Source organism: Orycteropus afer, unplaced genomic scaffold (genome assembly GCF_000298275.1).
Source record: "Orycteropus afer afer isolate SDZICR_OR568_19922 unplaced genomic scaffold, OryAfe1.0 scaffold00171, whole genome shotgun sequence".
NCBI classification, from domain to species: Eukaryota; Metazoa; Chordata; class Mammalia; order Tubulidentata; family Orycteropodidae; genus Orycteropus; species Orycteropus afer.
The window spans coordinates 4,327,597-4,341,930 of NW_006921758.1; positions in this window are offsets into that span (position 1 = coordinate 4,327,597).

Here is a 14,334-nt window from a genome sequence, read left to right on the forward strand (position 1 = left end):
AATGCCTCTAGCTCCAGTGGGCTGGGAGCAGGAGGCAGAGCTGGGCCCCAAGGTTCAGGGGCTTTCACCCAGCCCCTAGAGCCTGGCACTTTGAACTTAGACTTAAAGCCTCCAAATTGTAAGAATAAACTCCTGTTTGTTAAGGCCATCCCATTGGCAGTATATTTCTTAGTCTGAACGGCACTAGGTAACCAGAACAATGCCATCTCAGGAAGTGGTATGGTGCAGTGGTTAAGGAAATGCACTCTGCAGCCAGACTGCCAGGGCTTAACTTCTTTATGCCTCAGTTTTTCCATATATAAAATCAATTTCTCCATATATAAAATTATTTGGGTACCTACTTCATAAGTTTTTTTTAATGAAGATTAAGTGAATTAATGTATATAAAAAACTTAAAAGAGCTTAATTAATTTTCCCAGGATAATTTTCCCAATGCTTGCAATAAAGGAGCTCTGGTGGCGTAGTGCCTAAGGCACTTGACTGCTAACCAGAAGGCTGGTGGTTCAAAGCCACCAGCCACTCCTCAGAAGGAAGGTTGGGCAATCTACTTCTGTAGAGATACCACCTCGGAAACCCAAGGAGATGTCACTATGAGTCAAATGGACTAGATGACAGTGAGTTAAGTTGAAATAAATTGGAGTCTTAGTATATGGCTAATTCACTGCATTAAATTTATTCTTTAAGACAGTGATTAAAGGCTTTTGCAGCTTGAATGTGATTTTTAAAAAACTCTTCAACAGAAACCTTATATCCGCCCACTCACAGTTACTTTTCCTGATTTTTTGATATCTGCCACTTGTGTGTCTTCAAACAATGAACTACAAATGTGTAAAGGGAAACATGCTTAATACAGAGATTTCTGGTTTCATATGTCTATCAATTATTTACTTATTCAGTATATAATTTGATCTCTACCATGTCTAAACATTGACCATCTGGCAAAAAATAACTAAGTATGTTTCTTTTCTCTGAAGAGGAGCAGAAATAGATAGCCAAGGTAAGTGCTGAATCGGTTCCCATGCAATCTCAAGCAGGAAGTGTAGGGTGAGAGAAACTGGATTAGAAGCCAGAATTAGAAAAGAGATACATCCCAAAACCAAAACCAAAATCTACGCCTCATGACTGAGCAGGAATAGGAGGATAACAGAAGTCTTGGTGCCATTACTCCTCTAGCTCTGGCAATTACTAAGTGGGGAAATGGAACATTATCAGTCCTTAAAACTATCACCTTTCTGTTTACTTTAATCTAACACCACAGTTTTATTCTACAATTCCTCATCATTTGCCCTTTGACTCATGATTTTTTTCTGAGTAAAAATCCTGTTGGCCTTACCCACATTCACTTGTAAATACGTCTAGCCAAGTATTCTGACACTTAAGTGTATTTCAGAACCCAGAATGTCCCAGTGGCTTAAGGAAATGACCTTAGTTCCCAAAGAAAGTCTAACTCCCAGAGAGGAAGTTAGACAGTTAGGGAACTTGAGGCCACTTTTTTTGTTGTTGTTCTTTCCCCCCTTTTATTAGTTGGAATCATTTTTAGTTGTTTAATGATTTGGCATTTATGGAGCAAAAAGTCTCTAGTAATAAATCAATTGTAGATAAAGATGAAAGAATGAAAAGATATATACATCTCCCAGGGCTCCCACCCCCAATTTTTGTTATTTTCAGTATGTTGAAGGTAGAGGCAGAACCAAAATTTGTGTCTCCAAGGACCAGTGCATTAAACTAACCATAAAATTTCTACAGGCTGTTTAAGAGGAAACCCAAGGGCCATGCTTTTCCCATGATCTTTATGTACAATTCTCATCAATAATGATGGGAATTTCCCCCTAGACCAAGGAAAGGATGTGACTCTAATTACACCCCTTGATAATTTGCTGCACAGATTCAAGTTTAAGTCCATGAAAACCTTAATCAGCTTTTAACTTCAGATCAAAATATAGCAGAGCCTGGTATCATTTTAGATTATTTACGTCTTCATTAGTACTCTTTTTCAGTTGTCCCAGTTCGCAAGATTTCCTTGGCTGTACTGAATGGCACCCCTCGCCCACTCCAATACTCTCAGGAGTAATTTAAATGAAACTATTGTTTTAACTATTCCATCAGGGCTCTGGAGACATAGTGCCTAAGGCATTAGACTGCTAACCAGAAGGTTGGTGGTTGAAACCCACCAGCCACTCCATGGAAGGAAGACTGGGCAATCTACTTCCATAAAGATTTACCACCTCAGAAACCCATATAGGGTCACTGTAAGTCAGAATTGACTCAATGGTAGTGAGTTTGGTTTTTTGTTTTAACTATTTGAAAAAACAAAAAATATATATATTAAGGCTGGATTTCCACATATTACTGGATGTGGTGAATTGCTTGATGTGGCTATTCTAGCCATTGTCCTACATTTTGTGATGTATTGTAAATCCTACCATCCATGCCTACTTAGGGCGGTGTGGTATTCAGGTTTTGTGTCAGTTTGGCTGGGCAGAAGGTAGTAGTTATTCCCTATAATGACTGGCAATCAGCTCCATGGTGGAATTTGTCATGAGCAACTGAGTAGCTGCTTTCAAATTCCTGATTGTTAAAGTCATCCACTTGGGGTATTTCTATTGGAACAGCATGAAGTAACCAAAATAGGTGGAATATATCTTGAGTCCTGCCTTGCTGAAGGGAGTAACTCAAATCACCACCCTTAGCTTCCTTGAGGGTATATATATAAGAATCTTCTGGGAAGGTTCACTCTTCTTCTTGCTCTGGTTCTGCATTTTGGCTCACTGTCATCTCACCCTTGGATTTGGGACAGCAGCCGTCATCTGATCTGCTGATTTAGATTCTTCAAACACTGAGAATTGGGAGGATCCTCCAGACCTAGTTACAGACCTGGGACTTGCCAGCCTGCCAGCCTCCCAGCGTCCACCATCACTAGGTGGGTGATTCCTTGGGTGTCTGTGAGTTCTGTGAGATGTTATAGCAAAATATAGAACACAAAGACAGGAGGGAGGAGCTCTGATGGTGTAGTGCCTAAGGCATTTGACTGCTAACCAGAAGGCTGGTGGTTCAAACCCACCAGCCACTCCTCGGAAGAAAGATTGGGCAATCTACTTCCGTAGTGATACTGCCTCAGAAGCCCAAGGAGGGGTCGCTATGAGTCAGATCCATCTCCACGGCAGTGAGTTTGGTTTTTGGAAGACAGGAGGGAGATTAATGTCTGAAATGATGGAGTGGCATGTTAGTTTGGACATTTGAGATATCTTTAACTGCCACCTCATGGCGACCAGCCTTGTGCTGATCTTTCTAAGAGAAATTGTTCATGTACTGGATTACTTCAGTGTTTATTAAATAATACTGAAAAAGTGGAAGATAAAATAAGTATCAGTAAAATTTTCACTGAAATGATACAGATTAAAAGAGTTTTTTGAAAGATGTCAATTATTCTCTATTGACTGTTGGAAAAAGTCCACATTGTTCAAGCATGAAAGTCAAGACCTTGTGGTTTGATTCCAATATACCTTTCCAGCCTCATTCTCTACTCATTCTGACATGACAACAATGTTTCAAGTTCACTGTTTTCTTCCTGTTTAGTCTCCCATGAAAGTTGCTGAGGGTGAAATACTGTATTTTTTCTGTCTACCAAAACTACTGCTTTACAAAACCTTTCTAAAACCCACCTAAATTAATCACTCCTTTTTCATATGCACAGCACATAACTCTCTATATTGGTTGTCTTCCTTATCTAGTGCTACTATAACAGACATACCACAAGTGTATGGCTTTAACAAACAGAAATTTATTCTCTCACAGTTTAGAAGGCTAGAAGTCTGAGTTCAGAGTGCTGGCTCTAGGGGAAAGTTCTCTCTCTGTGTGTCTCTTGGTCTTAAAGGGTCCCAGCACAGGAACCCTGGGTCCAAAGGACACACTCTGCTCCTGGCTTCTCTTTCTTGGTGGCAGTAGGTCCCCCTCTCTCTACATCCTTTTCTCTCCTTTTATGTCTTGTAAGATAAAAGGTCTACTCTTCTGACGTACTGTAGTGCCTTCCTTGCTGCTATAAATTTGGAGGTTATGCCACCATCATTTCAAATACCAGCACGGTCACCCATGGTGGACAGGTTTCAGCAGAGCTTCCAGACTAAGAGTGACTGGGAAGAAGGATGGGGCCATCCACTTCTGAAACACTTGGCCAGTGAAAACCTTATGAATACCAGTGGAACACTTCTTATATACTACTGGAAAACTTTGTGAATATTCCAGAAACATTATCTGACATAGTGCTAGAAGATGAGCCCCTCAAGTTGGAAGGCACTCAAAATATGACTAGGAAAGAGCTACCTCCTCAAAGTAGAGTTGACTTTAATGACATGGATGGAGTAAAGCTTTCAGGAGCTCCATCTGGTGATGGGGCACAACTCAAAATGCAAAGAAATAGCTGCAAACATCCATCAATAATCAGAACATGGAATATATGCAATATGAATCTAGGAAAATTGGAAGTTGTCAAAAATGAAGTGGAACATATAAAGATTGATATCCTAGGCATTAATGAGCTGAAATGGACTGACTGGTTTTGATCATTTTGAATGAGACAATCATATGATCTGCTATGCCAGGAATGACAGATCCAAAAGGAATGGTATGGTATTCATCATCACAAAAAATTTTTTCAAGCTCTATCCTTAAATGCAATGCTGTCAGTGATAGGGTAAGATCTGTATGCCTACAAGGAAAACCAGTTAATACAATGATTATTCAAATTTATGCACCAACCACTAAAGTCAAAAATGAAGAAATTAAAGATTTTTACCAACTTCTGTGCTCTGAAATTGACTAATCATTCAATCAAGATGTATTAATTATCACTGGTGATTGGAATGCAAAAGTTGGAAACAGAGAAGAATCCTCAGTAGTTGAAAACATGGCCTTGGTAATAGAAATAACACCAAAGATCGCATGATAGAATTTTGCAAGACCAGTGACTTATTCATTGCAAATACCTTTTTCCAAAAACATAAATGGTGGCTATACATGTGGATCTCACTGGATAGAATACACAGGAATCAGATTGACTTGTTGTTGTTGTTGTTGTTATGTGCCATCGAGTTGCCCCTGACTCATAACGACCCCTCCTTGTGCTTCTGAGGCAGTATCACTATGGAAGTAGATTGCCCCATCTTTCTTCCGAGGAGTGGCTGGTGGGTTTGAACCGTGGATTGACTGGATCTGTGGAAAAAGGTGATGGAGAAGTTCAATATCTTCAGCCAAAACAAGATCATGAGCTGACTATAGAACAGCCGATCAATTGCTTGTATGCAAATTCAAGTTGAAGCTGAAGAAAATTAAAACAAGTCTACAAGAGTCAAAATCCCACCTGAATTTAGAGACCATTTGAATAATAGATTTGAAGCACTGGACACCAGTGATCAAAAACAGACAAGTTGTGGGATGACAACAAGAAGGTCATATAGGAAGAAAGTATTAGGTCATTAAAAAGACAGAGAAGGAAGAAAAGACCAAAATGGATGTCAGAAGAGACTCTGAAAGTTGCTCTTGTACAGACAGTCACTAAAGTAAATGGAAGAAATGACAAGATACAGAGCTGAACACAAGATTTCAAAGAGCACCTCGAGAAGACAAAGTAAATTATAGTGAAATATGCAAATATCTGGAGTTAGAAAAACAAAAGGGGAGAACACATTCAACTTTTCTCAAGCTGAAAGAATTGAAGAAAAAAAATCAAACCTCAAGTTGCAATATTGAAGAATGATGCAGAAAGCATCAAAATATGATGGTAGAAATAGACAGAGTTACTGTACAAAAAAGAATTGTACTATTTCTGGAGGTGGCATATGATCAAACCAATGATATTGAAGGAAGGAGTTGAAGCTGTGCTGAAGGAATTGGCAAAAACAAGGCTCCAGGAATTAACAGAATGCCCACAAAGATGTTTCAACAAAGGGATACAGCACTGGAGACACTTACTCATCTGTGCCAGGTAATTTGGAAGACAGCTACCTGGCCAATTGGCTGGAAGAGATCAATATTTGTGCTCATTCCAAAGAAAGGTGATCCAAGAGAATGTGGAAATTATTGAATGATATCATTAATATCACACACAAGTAAAATTGGTTGCACCAGTATATTGACAGGGAACTGCCAGAAATGCAAGATGGATTCAGATGTGCAATGAGGGATATAATTGCTGATGTCAGATATATCTTGGTAGAAAGCGAAGAATACTAGAAAGATGTTTAGTTTTCTTTTATTGACTACACAAAGGCATTCAACTGTGTGGATCATAACAAATTATGTATAACATTATGATGAATGGGAATTCCTGAACACTTAATTATGCTCATGAGGAACCTGCACATAGACCAAGAGGCTGTTGTTTGAACAGAATAAGGGGACCACATGATTTAAAATCAGAAAGGGAGTGTGTTAGGGTTGTATCCTTTCACCATGTTTATTCAATCTGTATGCTGAGCAAATAATCTGAGAAGCTGGGCTATATGAAGAAGAACATGACATCAGGTTTGGAGGAAGACTCATTAACAACCTATTATATGCAGATGACATAACATTGCTTGCTGAAAGTGAAGAAGGTTGGAAGCACATACTGACGAAGATCAAAGACTAGTCTTCAACATGTTGTTGTTGTTGTTGTTATGTGCCGTTGAGTCAGACCCGACTCATAGCGACCCCTCCTTGAGTTTCCAAGGCAGTATCACTACAGAAGTATATTGCCCCATCTTCCTTCCGAGGAGTGGCTGGTGGGTTTGAACCACCAGCCTTCTGATTAGCAGTCAAGTGCCTTAGGCACTATACTATCAGAGCTCCCAGTCTTCAACGTAGAAGGGGAAAAAAAAAAAATCCTCACAACTGGACCAATAAGCAACATCATGGTAAATGGAGAAAATATTGAAGTTGTCAAGGATTTCTTTTTACTTGGATCCACAGTCAACACTCATGCAATTAGCAGTCAAAAATCAGACTTCCTAATGCACTGGGCAAATCTGCTGCAAAAAGACCCCTTAAAAGTGCTGAAGAGCAATGACTAAGGTGCACCTAACCTAAGCCATGGTATTTTCAATCACCTCATATGCATGTGAAAGCTGGACAATGAACAAAGAAGATGGAAGAAGAATTGATGCCTTTGAATTATGATGATGGCAAAGCATAATGAAAATACCATGGACTTCCAGAAGTACTGTTCTGATTACCTAGTGCTGCTCTGACAAAAATATACCACAAATGGGATGACCTTAACAAACAGGAATTCATTCTCTCACAGTTTGGAGGTTTTAAGTCCAAGTTCAAAGTGCCAGGCTCTAGGTACTCTGTGAAAGCCCCTCAACCTTGGGCTTCAGCTCTGCCTCCAGCTCCCAGCCCACTGAAGCTAGAGGCATCTCTTCACTCAGGCAGCCACTGGCTGCTGAGGCTAACCAGCCCAAGGTCAACAAATAAAATGGCACAATCCCGATGTTACCAAACTACATGGCAGGCCATTAATTCAAATCCATTGTAAGTCCCAAGGTTGTCAGAGCATGGCAGGCTGCTGAACAACAACACAGCTACATGCAGGGTCCAAGCATGCCATAAGCTAGAGACTATCCCCAAGGCTTCTTCTTATATACAGGAAGCAGACCACATTCCAAAGGCAGTGCTACTCAGCTGCTTGTGGTAGACCCCACCATGGAGTTGATTGCCAGTCCCATCATGGGGAATAACTACCACCAGCTGCCAAGCTACTCAACCAGGCCCAGCCAAGTTGACATACAAATTTAACGACCACAAGCATAAACAAATTTGTCCTGGAAGTAGTGCAGCCAGAATATTCCTTGAAAGTGAGAATGGCTAGACTTCATCTCACCTACTTTGGTCATGTCGTCAGAAGGGACCACTTCCTGGAGAAGGATATCATGCTTGGTAAAGTGGAAGGTTAGTGAAAAAGACCCTCAACAAGACAGATTAACACAGTGGCTGCAACAATGGGCTCAAGTATAGCAAGGATTGTGGGGATGGCGCATGATGAGGCAGTGTTTTGTTCTGTTGTACATAGGGTCACTATGAGTTGGAAAGACCTTATAAAATTAATATAACATTTAAAATATACTTACCTCTGTTAGTGTTGCAGTCTATTAGATTTATAGCTTATGCTGGAGCAAGAGTACATTCATCTTTTTAACAATATCTATCTGCCCTGGTCATGTAGTGGTTAAACCATTAGTGAGCTAACCAAAATAATGATTCGAACCCAACAGCTGCTCCACGGGAGACAGATGAGACAGTCTACTTCTGTAAAGATTTACAGCTTTGGAAACATTAGGGGGCAGTTCTATTCTGTTCTAAAGGGTCACAATGAGTCAGAATCAACTTGATGGCAGTGGGTTTGGGTTTGTTTTTTGTTTTGGTCTTCCAGGCATTGTGCTAAATCTTGGGAATACAAATTATAAGCCAAATCCTTGCAAGGTGGCTACAGCCTAGCAGAGTCATTTGCCATATGATGCCTGCAGAAAGATGTTACAACATAGTGGTTATAGGCACTGACTTTAGAGTCAGATGCCTCCAGCTGTGGCACTTACAATGGTAGGATCCTGAATAGCCTTAACCTCACTGGGCCTCAGTTTACTTATTCTATCATCCCTTTATCCACAATCTCTTGTATAAGCATGAAGTCTTAAAAAAAATCACTTAGGAACATACATTTATACTATTTCTGTTTTAGGTGTAACTGTCATTAGGGAGAAATAACTTCTGGCCTGCTTTTGGTCTTGGTGGCTGAGTAGAATTAGCCCAGATTTGAAAGAAAGAGGAGCTAATTTCAGGACTGGAACACTGTAGTAGGTGTGGAAATGTGTCATAGTGGACGTAACGTAGAGTATAGAGAAAGAGTTTAAGCTGGAATGCTGGAACGATATATATGATTGAGAAAGTGTTCAGTAAACATGGGGCATGTGGTAGTTATGTTTGTGTGTCAACTTGGTTGGGCCTGGTTGAGTGGCTGGGCAGCTGGTGGTAGTTATTCCCCATGATGAGACTGGCAATCAACTCCATGGTGGGATCTACCACAAGCAGCTGAGTATCTGCCTTTGGCATATGGTCTGATTCCTGTATATAAGAAGTCTTGGGAATGATATCTAGCTTATGGCACCTTGAACCCTGCATGTAGCTGTGTTGTTGTTCAGCAACCTGCCATGCTCTGTCAACCTGGGGACTTACAATAGACTTGAATTAATGGCCTATTATCAAATTAATGATTTGATAACATCGGGACTGTGCCTTTTTACTTGTCAACCTTGGGCTTGGCAGCCTCAGCAGCCAGCAGCTGTCTGAGTGAAGAAAAGCCTCTAGCTTCAGTGGGATGGGAGCTGGAGGCAGAGCTGAAGCCCAAGACTGAGGGGCTTTCATCAGCCCCTAGAACCTAGCATTTTGAACTTGGACTTAAAGCCTCCAAACTGTAAGAGAATAAACTCCTGTTTGTTAAGGTCATCCCATTTGTGGTATATGTTCTTGTCAGAGTGGCACTAGGTAACCAGAACAGGGCACTTATCAAATTTAAATAAAATTTTTGGCATTTAACATTATAAAGAGTAAATAAAGATTTTCTGTGTGATTATCCAAAATAAAATTATTTCTGTCTGTGAATTCCTTTGGCACATCACCAATTTAAAGCCAATTATATTTCATTGGGGGAAAATGTGACTCTTCTGTATCTTTTATTAGAGAAAACTTCAAACATATACAAAAGGAGAGAGAATAGTATGGATATAGTATGGTATTATGATATGGATATAATAACAGTGTATCCATGACTCAGCTTCAATAACAACCAATGCGTGACCAGTGTTTTTTCACCTATTACCTCCACCTACTTACCTATGTCCTTCTCTGATTATTTTGAAATAATCCAAAGTATCATACCCTTTCATGGTATCTTTTAAAAAAGTCGTCACACCAAAAGTAAAACCAACAAGAACATTTTAATGCCATCAATATGTTCCAAGAGTTATGATTGGCATAGCCCACCCTTAGCAATAGTTAGAAATGCTGATTGAAAATAAAAGACTACATGTATTTCATACATTTACAAAGTTGCAACAGTAAATTAGAGTAGTAACAGGATGTAAAACGTTCAGATCACCAAAAGACTATAAAGGACTTAAAAACCAGATCAATAAATCCAGCAAAATCAAGGACAGAAAAAAAAAAAGTACATAAAACATAGGATGGAAGATAGTAAAAATAAACCAGATTACATAAGCATAAAAGATAACCCTGGAAACATGCAGTAAGGAAATTTAACAAATCATACTTGGACATAGTCTTGCTCTTTTGTTAATTTTAGGTCCAAATTTAGATTTAGTCACATCAACTTTTTAAATTTAAATCAAGTTCACATTATTTAAATAATAATAATATTTAAATAATAATATTTAAATAATAATATGTATGGTTCCCTTATATATATTAAATGTTCATATGCATGGAACAACTTACTTTACTCTAACAATAAAAAGGAAATATATTTATTATTGATACTGATTTCTTCCCTTGGAATTATATGATTTACATTATCAGATGGTTAACAACTATAATTTGGTACCATTAAACAGCAAAAAAAAAATGTATTTCTATATCAATAATTAGTACCAGAGACAACCAATCCTTTAAGCCCTAAAAACAACAGAACTATGGTTCGTTTGTGAAACTTCAGCATTATTTCTTGTGGAGTATCTTGCCTTTCAGTTCATCACTATTCATGCAACTACCATTTTTGGGGCTCAGGAAGTAAATGTTAAGATGAATATAATAAAGCCTCAATGCTAAAGAAAACTGTTGTCCAGTGAAAGGATGGCACAAGGTTAAAAATAACAAGGCAGAACCTGGCAAGGGCCCAAAGGGATGTGCAAACAAAAGACTGTAGAACATTAGGGTGAGAATAACATGGAGATATCAAGCCCAGTGATAGGAAGACTTGGAGCTGAGTCTTGAAAAATGAGAAATATTTTAACAAGTAGATATGGGTAAGGAGGAGAATAAAAGTAGAAGTAATGGCATTAATTCATTAAACCATTCAACATATATTTATTAAGCAAGGAATTACACTATGTTAAAAGTTGAGAATAAAGCTGTGAGCAAGACAGAGAAGGTCCCTGGTCTTATGGAGGTTATAATCTTCTGAAAAAGACAAGCAACAAAAAGTAAACAATTAAAAATAAGCCGCCAAAATAAATTCATATAGAGATAAAAAAATGCTGAAGGAAATAAACCAGGTAACATTTGGATATTTACGTAGAAAGATGTAGAAGAGCTTCGCTGAAAATGTGAAATTTGTGTTGAGGACTATAGGACAAGAAGTGACCAGAAGGACAGTGAGAAGTACAAAAGCTCTGAAGCAAGCCTTGTTCAAGAACAGGTCAAAGGCCATCATCCTGAGAAGAGTGTTTGCAGAGTCAGGGTACATTTGTATTAGAGGCAATGGGGAGCCATTGAAGGAGTCAGACAGGGATTGTCATCATTTATATATACATATAGTAATATATATTATATAATTATATATATATACGAAAATTTACAAAGCAAATTTGTTTTCCATCCAACAATACCTACGCATTTTGTTTTGTAACATTGATTACAATCCCCACAATGTAACAGCACTTTTCTCACTTCCTCCCTGTGGTTACCTTTGACCAGTGTCCTACTTTCCTATACATTCCTGCCTTCTGACCTTTCTCCGTGCACAGATGTTGGCCTTCTGAACTCCCATGATTGCTTGATTGCTTGTTCTAAGGAGTGTGCCTCCCTGGTGTGATTGTTTGCCTCTAGGCTTGTCTGTTGTTTAGCTGAAAGCTGAACCACAGAAGTGTGTTCAGTTCTAGGCCCAAAGGATCACTAAGGACGATAGTCTCTTGGGTTTCACTAGTCTCCATCAGACCAATAAGCCTGGTCTTTTTTTTTTTTTTTAATTTTGAGTTTTGTTCCACATATTTATCCCACTCTATCCAGATCTCTAATTTTGATCCCTTTCAGAATGGTTGGCAGTGGTAGCGAGTCACCATCTAGTTCTTCTGGTCTCAGGGTCATGTAGCTGAGGTTCCCATGGACCACTAGTCCTTAGGACTAATTGTTTCCATGTATCATTGATTTTCTTCAATCTTCTTTGCTCTGGACAAGTAGTGACCAATAGCTGCATCATAAATGTCTTGCAAGCTTTGAAGATCTCAGTCACTACTCACTGAAGTAGGATGTAGAACAGTATTTTTGTGTAGTATGTTATGCCAACTGAACATGATGTCCTCTGTGACTATGGTCCCAAGTCCACTGGCCCAGAGACAGTCCTTCAAGGTGCTTGGTTGTGGCTAAAAACTTTATAACATTGCCCCCTGTTCACTCCATTATATATATGGACATTTTTTATAGTACATACAAATACACATGTAGAAATATTGTCTGTCAAACCTATGTATCATCATGGGCATTGTCTCATTGGCTTACCCATACTTGATCATCTTGCCAGTCTACCTATGTATCTACCTGTAGATTAATGTTTGTTATTACTGATAATGCAGTATTGTGTATGTAATTATATTTACGTTTGCAACCCTTGTGCATCTCTCTGGGTGTTGCTTTTCCTTAGTGATACTGTGCTGGACATTACTTTTGTTACGTTGCCCATCCCTTCACCCAAATCAATATGTGACTCTTACTAGCTAGCAATTTTTCCTCCTCTCCCCTCCCATCGAGAAAGAAAGTTTCCTTCCCCACCGACAAAGAAAGTTTCCTTCAGTTTGTAAACCTTTCCTTGACTTTTTAAAATAGAGAACTCACAATATTTGTCCTGTGATTGACTTATGTCACTCAGTATAATATCCTCCAAGTTCATCCACATTAAGACATGTGTTGTGGATTCTTCATTATTCTTTAATGTTGCATAGTATTCCATTGTCTGTATATACCATAGTTTGGTTATCCATTTGTCCATTGATGGGCACTTAGATTGTTTCCATCTCTTTGCTATTGTGAATAGTGCTTCAATGAATATGGCTGTGCATATTCATGTCATGTCCATATTCATTCATGTCCTGGCTCTCACTTCTTTAGGATATATAGCTAGAAGTAGGATTGCTCTATCAATGGTGTTTCTATTTCCAACTTTTTAAGGAAGTGCTAAAGGACCTCTGGTAGTATGGTGCCTAAGGCACATGACTGCTAACCAGAAGGCTGGTGGTTCAAACCCACCAGCCACTCCTCGGAAGGAAAGTTGGGTAATCTACTTCCATAATGATACTGCCTCAGAAACCCAAGGAGGGGTGGCTATGAGTTGGGTCCGACTTGACGGCACACAACAACAACAAGGAAGTGCCATACCATTTCCCAGGTTAGTTACATCTTTACGATCTCACCAGCAGTATATGAGGGTTCCAATCTCTTCACACCCTTGCCAGAATTTGTTGTTTTCTGTCTCATTGAACTTTGCTATTATTGCTGGGGTGAGATGATATCTCGTTGTTTTGATTTACATCTCTCTAATGGCTAATAATTGCAAGCTCTTCTTCATGTGTTTGTTGTTGGCCTGAATTTTTTCTTTGGTAAAGTATCTGTTCATGTCCTCTGCCCATTCTTTAATTTGATTGTCTGTCTTTTAAACGTTGAAGTGTATGTATATGCTTACCATATGGTCTATTCTGGAGAATGTTCCATGTAAGCTGGAAAATAATATATATTGTGTTGTTATTGGATGAAGTCTTCTGTATATGTCTATAAAGTCAAGTTGGTTCATTGTTTTGTGTAGTTCTCTGTCTTTGTTGATTTCTTTCCAACTGTTTTATCCTTCATTGGAGAAGCTCTGCTGGTGTAGTGCCTGAGGCATTTGACTTTTAACCAGAAGACTGGTGGTTCAAACCCACCAGCCACTCCTTGGAAGGAAGGTTGGGCGATCTACTTCCATAATATCACCTCGGAAACCCAAGGAGGGGTCACTATGAATTGGATCCATCTCAACGGCAGTGCGTTTGGGTGTTTTTATTAACTATTATTGTGGAATTGTCTAATTTTATTTTCAGTTCTGTTAAAGTTTGATTTATGTATTTTGTGGCTATTTCATTAGATGTGTAGGTATTTATTATGGTTATGTTCTCTTTTTTTGATTAATCCTTTAATCATTATATAATGTCCTTCCTTTTCTCTTATGGTGGTCTTTGTTTTAAAGTCTATTATATTATAAATGAATTTTGCCACTCCCTCTTTTTTGATTGCCATTTCCTTTACGTATATTTTTTTTTAATCACTGATTTTAGTCTATTTTGTCTTTGTGTCTTAGGGGTGTCTCTTGTAGACAGCATAGTG